Genomic DNA, 8,425 nt, shown 5'->3' on the forward strand with positions numbered 1-8,425 from the left:
TGGTGGGGGGTAAGGGGAGATGGGTGGGGGGTAGGGGGGGGCGGGCGGGGGGGGGTAAGTTTCTTAAACACACGATCACCGCTCTCCCAATCGGCGCACGAATATTTATTTATTTATTAACGATTTCAAACTCAGCTTAAGGGCGGGCCTCGCCCGCAAAGCACTTTGTTCACGGTAAGATGCTTGCTCACCGATGCAAGCTTATAGAGAGAAATATACTAATGTGTATATGTGTGTGAAATTTACTAATGTGTGTGTGTGTGTCCTGTATACTGCAGCAGTCCCAAACATTTTTGGCACCAGGGATCGGTTTTAGTGGAAGACAATTTAATTTATTCACGGACCCGGGTGGGGGGCGGGGCGGGGTGGGGGAGGTCATCATTGGGTCTTTTTTTTTAAAGACGTTTCTTTGTTACTCATTGTGGCTACTCGGGGGTTAGAGCTTTTGTGGGCCTCATAACCAGCACCACGTGACCGAGACTGAGTGCGCAGTGCGGGAAAGAGGCGCGCGGACGGAAGTGGCGAATAATAAAAACAATGGTGGGGGCGGGTAGGCCACGTGATCGGACTCGCCGCTCTCGCCACCTCCTCCTGCCGCTGCCGCTGTTGCTGCTGCTGCTGCCCCGGTTCCTAACAGGCCGTGGACCGGTACCGCGGTACCGGGGGGTTGAGAACCACACGCTTGTATCGAGAGAGAGAGAGAGAGGGGGAGCGGTGGTGCAGCGGTTGGCTTCGCTGCGCTACGAGCCCGACGACCCGCGCTCGATTCGCCGCTCGCACGCGGCCCCCGGGGTGGCCCTTCGTGACGAAACCAAAAAAAAATGTTCCGGGGTACTTGAAGCGTTACTCGCTAATTGTTTATGCCTCAAACGTGCGGAAAAGTGGACGTTGTTCCCCTCGCGCAAACTTCCGCGTTTGTCACCGGGACAGTGATATTTTTTTAAACGCCATTCCTTCACGTCAACGCCTGGTCACAACAAAGCCCCCAATTGTGCGTACTTTTGAGGCGTACGCATTTAGAAAATAACACTTTACTACCCAGGAACAAGGATCGCGTTACACAGCGTTATGTGAACCCGGTCGTGGGGCGCGCCCTCCCCCTAGGTCGACTCGGCCTCAAGCGGGTACCCGGTGCGGTGTGTGTGTGTGGTGGTGGTGAAGCGTCGCCGCCGTGGGGAGACAAAGGCGGCCGGGCGTGGTGCTGGCCCCACCCACTAGGCCCTCGTGTGAAGTTCCCGGCCTTCACGGGGGGTGCTCGCTAACAGCCACTGGCGGAGCCAGTTGGGGGGGGGGAGGGGGGGCACGTGCCCCCCCATTCCCCCCCCCCCAATGATCCGATCGAAATCCCTAATTTCGATCGGATCATTGGGGTTTTATTAGTAATAAAATCGACATTTTGCGACCGTGTAGCATGTTATTATTATTGTCACGTGCCAGGGACTCTATGAGATGATAGGATAATAGTCCGAGTCCATAATTGGCAATAAGTAACGGCAAAGCGGTAATAAGCGACTCAGAATTGTGCGCGGTTGCGTCTACAGAGTCCACGACTTCCCTGAAGGCATCGACAACTCCTCACTTACAACTCCTTACTAACAACTCCTTACTTACTAACAACTACTTACTAACAACTCCTTACTTACTAACAACTCCTTACTAACAACACCTTGCTTACTAGCAACTCTTACTAACAACTCCTTACTTACTCACAACTCCTTACTTACTAACAACTCCTTACTAACAACTCCTTACTTACCAACAACCCCTTACTAACTAACAACTCCTTACTAACAACTCCTTACTCACTAACAACTCCTTACTTACTAACAACTCCTTACTAACAACCCCTTACTCATTAGCAACTCCTTACTAACAACTCCTTACTAACACTCCTTACTAACAACTCCTTACTAACAACTCTTTATTTACTAACAACTCCTTACTAACAACTCCTTACTCACTAACAACTCCTTACTAACTAACAACTCCTTACTAACAACTCCTTACTCACTAACAACTCCTTACTTACTAACAACTCCTTACTAACAACTCCTTACTAACAACTCCTTACTTACTAACAACCCCTTACTCACTAACGACTCCTTACTAACAACTCCTTACTCACTAACAACTCCTTACTAACAACCCCTTACTCATTAGCAACTCCTTACTAACAACTCCTTACTAACACTCCTTACTAACAACTCCTTACTAACAACTCCTTACTAACAACTCTTTATTTACTAACAACTCCTTACTAACAACTCCTTACTCACTAACAACTCCTTACTAACTCCGTACTAACAACTCCTCTTTCATTTTTTATTGCTGGAGGGGCTGCCCCCCCCACACCTGAAAATTCTGGCTCCGCCATCGCTAACAGCGCCTGTCTCCAACAGCCTGTTGCAGCTATACGGGGGGGGGAATGGGAGTCTTTGTCTTTATATATATAGCTAGAGAGAGAGAGAGAGACACGTGTATGTATATAGTTTGTAAAAGTGAATCGCAACTGCTTATCAGTGGTGGCGGTGGGGGGGAGGGGGGAGGTTGGATTCGAATCCAGGGTTCGGATGCGGCCACTGTTCCACTAGGCCCATCATCATCACTTCCCCGAGGGTCGCTAAATATGAGTACCGATTTGTTGTGGAAGTCAAACGCCGGTTTTTGACTCGGGCCGCCCCCCCCCACCCTCCTTACCCCCAGCGTCATGGGAATGTGGAATTTCCACCACTGGCGCGGCAGGGCTGTGAACTCAAAAAGAGTCTTTAATGCTGTTCCAAATGTGCCCGATGTTAATCGCCTTTTTGTACTCGGTCGACCGCCGATTTAGTGAAGCAGTTTCTTAACCTGGGGGTCCATCACGCCTCCTTCTGGGGGGGCATCACGCCAACTTCTGGGGGTGTCAGATGTCCTTTATGGGGGTGCCAGATGCCCTTTCTGGGGGTGCCAGATGCTCTTTCTGGGGGTGTCAGATGTCCTTTATGGGGGTGTCAGATGTCCTTTTATGGGGGTGTCAGATGCCCTTTTATGGGGGTGTCAGATGCCCTTTTATGGGGGTGTCAGATGTCCTTTATGGGGGTGTCAGATGCCCTTTTATGGGGGTGTCAGATGTCCTTTTATGGGGGTGTCAGATGTCCTTTATGGGGGTGTCAGATGTCCTTTATGGGGGTGTCAGATGTCCTTTATGGGGGTGTCAGATGTCCTTTTATGGGGGTGTCAGATGCCCTTTATGGGGGTGCCAGATGCCTTTCTGGGGGTGTCAGATGCCTTTATGGGGGTGCCAGATGCCCTTTATGGGGGTGTCAGATGCCTTTCTGGGGGTGTCATGCCCTTTTATGGGGGTGCCAGATGTCCTTTATGGGGGTGCCAGATGTCCTTTATGGGGGTGTCATGCCCTTTTATGGGGGTGCCAGATGTCCTTTATGGGGGTGCCAGATGTCCTTTATGGGTGTGTCAGATGCCCTTTTATGGGGGTGCCAGATGTCCTTTTATGGGGGTGCCAGATGTCCTTTTATGGGGGTGCCAGATGTCCTTTTATGGGGGTGTCAGATGTCCTTTATGGGGGTGCCAGATGTCCTTTCTGGGGGTGTCAGATGCCCTTTTATGGGGTTGCTTGCGAGAGACGCGGACAGATGTTTTTCATTCGAAGGTCAATAATCGAAAACACAAATGAAAGCAAGGGGGGGCAGACAAGTACAGCAACTTTGTTTAATCAAATCCCCGATGTATTTATGAATAACATTGTCCTTTTTTTGTGTTGGCGATTGAGAAACCAAAGGGGCTCCAAAGTAAAAGGTTCAGAACCCCCACTGGATTATAGCGAAGTCGTGTGCGTGTGTGTGTGTGTCAGGGCAAGTGTGTAGGCTATACGGGGGTGGGTGGGAGCTTTGTCTTTGTGCCTGTGTGTGTGTGTGTCTGTGCCTCTCTGTGTCAGTGGCTTGTGCGTGTTGTGTATGTGGGGGGAGGGGGAGGAGTGGTGGTGCAGCGGTTAGCGTGCTGCGAAACCCACCGACGACCCCAGTTTGATTCCCGCTCACCGGCCACCGGTGGAGTAGTTATCGCAACCGGTCCCCTGGGCCTTCCCCTAGATCGACTCGACCTCAAATGAGTACCTGGTTGCTGTGTGTCGTAAACAAAACAAAAAAAAAATCGCCACCGTGGGAAGACAAAGGCGACCGGGCGTGGTGGTGCTGGCCATCCACCTCCACTCGCGTGCCACGGTGCCGGCCTCCGTAGGTGCTGCTCGCTAACAGCACTTGCCCCCAATAGTCTCTGGGATATACGGTGGTGGTGGTGGTGGCGATCTTTGTGTGTGTGTGGCTGTGTGTGTGTGTGGGAGTGGTGACACACAGTGGTGGTGGTGACACACACAGTGTGGTGGTGACACACACGGTGGTGGTGACACACACGGTGGTGGTGGTGGTGACACACACAGTGGTGGTAGTGGTGGTGACACACGGTGGTGGTGACACACACAGTGGTGGTGACACACAGTGGTAGTGGTGGTGACACAGTGGTGGTGGTGACACACACAGTGGTGGTGACACACAGTGTGGTGGTGACACACAGTGGTGGTAGTGGTGGTGGTGACACACGGTGGTGGTGACACACACAGTGGTGGTGGTGGTGACACACAGTGTGGTGGTAACACACACAGTGGTGGTGACACAGTGGTAGTGGTGGTGACACACAGTGGTAGTGGTGGTGACACACACAGTGGTGGTGACACACAGTGGTAGTGGTGGTGACACACACAGTGGTAGTGGTGGTGACACACACAGTGGTAGTGGTGGTGGTGACACACGGTGGTGGTGACACACGGTGGTGGTGACACACGGTGGTGGTGACACACACAGTGGTGGTGGTGGTGACACACAGTGGTGGTGGTGGTGACACACAGTGTGGTGGTAACACACACAGTGGTGGTGACACACAGTGGTAGTGGTGGTGACACACACAGTGGTAGTGGTGGTGGTGACACACACAGTGGTAGTGGTGGTGACACACACAGTGGTGGTGGTGGTGACACACACAGTGGTGGTAGTGGTGGTGGTGACACACACAGTGGTAGTGGTGGTGACACACACAGTGGTAGTGGTGGTGACACACGGTGGTAGTGGTGGTGGTGACACACACAGTGGTGGTGGTGACACTGTGCGACGTGCCCACACTTTGGTTTTGTCAGCCACGGCTGGACCCAGTTCCGGAGCCTCCCCTGGGTCGACTCAGCCTTAAACGAGTACCTTCGTAGTCGTGGTTGGCGGCGGTGTTGTTGGGCCGCCGACGGCGATCTGACCCCCGCGTTGGGGGGGGGGTTGTTTCCCCGTAGGTTAACTCGGCCTTAAATGAGTACCTGGTGCGGTGTGGGTGTTGCGGCGTGTGTGTGCGCGCGTGTGCGTGCGTGGGGAGCGGTGGTGCAGCGGTTAGCGCCACGCTGCGCCACGAAGCCGGCGACCCGGGTTCGATTCCCGCTCACGGCCAGCACCGGTGGAAATTATCCCGGGCCTCCCCTAGGTCGACTCAGCCTCAAGCGGAGTACCTGGCGCGGTGTGTGGTAAACATCGCCACCGGGGGAGACAAAGGCGGTCTGGCGTGGTGGTGCTGGCTGGCTTACGCAGCCCCCCTGGGTTGGAGTCCTGACCCAGTCTCTCCGTCCTTATTCTTTGACCCTAGGTCGACTTGGACTAAAATTAGGAGCACCCCTTCACATGAGGTGCAGGGTGGGGGGCAGGTTGTGTGTCACGGCATTTGGAAGCGACGTGTGGCCTGGAACCCGGCGGCCCGAGTTCGACTCCCGCTCACGGCCGACGTGAGTGGCTTGGCCTCCCCCTAGGCCGACTCGGCCCTTAAGTGAGTTACCTGCTGGGAGTGAGTGTGTAAACATCATCGCTTGGTGAGGGTGAGAGAGGTAAAGGCAGCCGTCGTGCGTTTGTTTTGACCACCGCGCCACCCACGCGCTCACCCACTCGCTCACCCACACACTCACCCACACGCTCACCCACATGCTCACCCACACGCTCATCCACACACGCTCACCCACACGCTCACCCACTCGCTCACCCACACATCCACACACTCATACACGCATACACCCACACACTCACCCACATGCTCACCCACACACTCACTCTCACCCACACACACACACCCACACTCTCATCCACACACTCACCCACACACACACATCCACCCACACACACTCACCCACACACCCAGACACTCGCACACACGGATGACCCACACTCTCAGCCAGATAACCCACCTACCCGTTCACTTACACAACCACCCGTTCACTCACCCACCCGTTCACTCACCCACCCATTCACTTACACACCCACCCGTTCACTCACCCACAGGTTCACTTACACCCCCCCACAACTCTCACGCGGTCATCGTCGCGCGCGGCGCCTTCAGTACGAGCTGCTCCTGCGGCCGTCTGGAAAGCTCTCTTCATCTTCCGATATTAGGAAGTCACTGGGAGCGATGATGCCCTTGAAAATCGTCATCATCGAGATTGACCAACTCGTTTCTTTAGAACTGCGTTGTGTTTAGTTTGGTGTCTATCCACCGCCACCTCCAATTAGCGCGGTTGGCTACGTACGGTGCGAAAGAAGTTTAACGTACATACACACACACAGACTCACATAGTCACTCACCCACTCACACACTCACCCACTCACACAGTCACTCAGTCACTCAGTCACTCACCCACTCACACAGTCACTCACCCACTCACACAGTCACTCACCCACTCACACAGTCACTCACCCACTCACACAGTCACTCACCCACTCACACAGTCACTCACCCACTCACACAGTCACTCACCCACTCAGTCACTCACCCACTCACTCACACAGTTACCCACTCAGTCACTCACGCACTCAGTCACTCACCCACATAGTCACTCACACAGTCACTCACCCACTCACAGAGTCACCCACTCACATAGTCACTCACCCACTCACATAGTCACTCACCCACTCACAGAGTCACACACTCACACAGTCACTCACCCACTCACACAGTCACTCACCCACTCACAGAGTCACCCACTCACACAGTCACTCACCCACTCACATAGTCACTCACCCACTCACATAGTCACTCACATAGCCACCCACCCTCCGATCAGCACGGCTAGCTCCGTACGGTGCGAAAGAAGGTTCAGCGCGTACATTGCCATGGGTATAGCGCCAGACGCGTCGTAGTCAACAATCGTGGTTCCCATCGCTCCTGTGCGGCCAGTAGCGGTAGAATCAACGGTGTGTGTACGGGCGTCTCCTCAACTTACGAGCACTCGACTTACGAACGTGTAGCGACACGAACTAGCCCCTTGCCGTGTGTCCAGTTCGGTCCGAACAGGGAACACGATGCGAGTGGCGAGCGGACTGAGTTGGCGAGTCACTCCGTGTGTGTCTAATTTATATGTTGAACTTCTTTCGCACCGTACGTGGCCAACCGTGCTGATCGGAGGTGCGCTGGAGGCGGGTGGGGGTGTAAGGAAAAGGCAACGAAGCAGTCCTAAAGGAGCGAGTTCGTCAATCTAGAAACGATTATAATAGCGGCAGTGGCTTCCTGAGAATCGTGGTGGGGGGTTAACCCCGTGCGAAGTTATTGGGGTGGCTGGGCTGTCGAGGCAGCCGGTGTCCCTTAATCCACGGTTTACAGACATCGGTGTTGGTGGTGATGGTGGTGCTGGTGGTGGTGCTGGTGGGGGTGGTGCTGCTGGTAGTGGTGGGGGTGGTGATGGTGGTGATGGTGGTGGCAACGTTGCACAACGTTCGGTTGGTTTATCTCGACATCACGTGTGTGTGTGTGTGTGTACTCTGGGCTATAGACAGGACTTGTGTGTGTACTCTGGGCTATAGACAGGATTTGTGTGTGTGTGTGTGTACTCTGGGCTATAGGCAGGACTTGTGTGTGTGTACTCTGGGCTATAGACAGGACTTGTGTGTGTGTGTGTACTCTGGGCTATAGACAGGACTTGTGTGTGTGTGTGTGTACTCTGGGCTATAGACAGGACTTGTGTGTGTGTGTACTCTGGGCTATAGACAGGACGTGTGTGTGTGTGTACTCTGGGCTATAGACAGGACTTGTGTGTGTGTGTACTCTGGGCTATAGACAGGACTTGTGTGTGTGTGTGTACTCTGGGCTATAGACAGGATTTGTGTGTGTACTCTGGGCTATAGACAGGACTTGTGTGTGTACTCTGGGCTATAGACAGGACTTGTGTGTGTGTGTACTCTGGGCTATAGACAGGACTTGTGTGTGTGTGTGTACTCTGGGCTATAGACAGGATTTGTGTGTGTGTGTACTCTGGGCTATAGACAGGACTTGTGTGTGTGTGTACTCTGGGCTATAGACAGGACTTGTGTGTGTGTGTGTGTACTCTGGGCTATAGACAGGACTTGTGTGTGTGTGT

The 8,425-nt window shown here is 53.6% G+C and overlaps 1 long non-coding RNA gene across 1 annotated transcript in view; it reads left to right on the top strand.

The window, feature by feature from the left end:
• Positions 1-50: 50 nt before the first annotated feature.
• LOC142906287 (uncharacterized) overlaps positions 51-8,425 on the top strand; it is an 85,748-nt gene continuing 77,373 nt past the window's right edge. The window contains exon 1 of the long non-coding RNA XR_012930116.1: positions 51-3,795. This is a non-coding gene — a long non-coding RNA (uncharacterized LOC142906287). The remainder of the gene's footprint in view (positions 3,796-8,425) is intronic.

Source organism: Petromyzon marinus, chromosome 62, assembly GCF_048934315.1.
Source record: "Petromyzon marinus isolate PM22_M1 ecotype Great Lakes invasive population chromosome 62, UKy_Petmar_22M1.pri1.0, whole genome shotgun sequence".
Taxonomy (NCBI): Eukaryota; Metazoa; Chordata; class Hyperoartia; order Petromyzontiformes; family Petromyzontidae; genus Petromyzon; species Petromyzon marinus.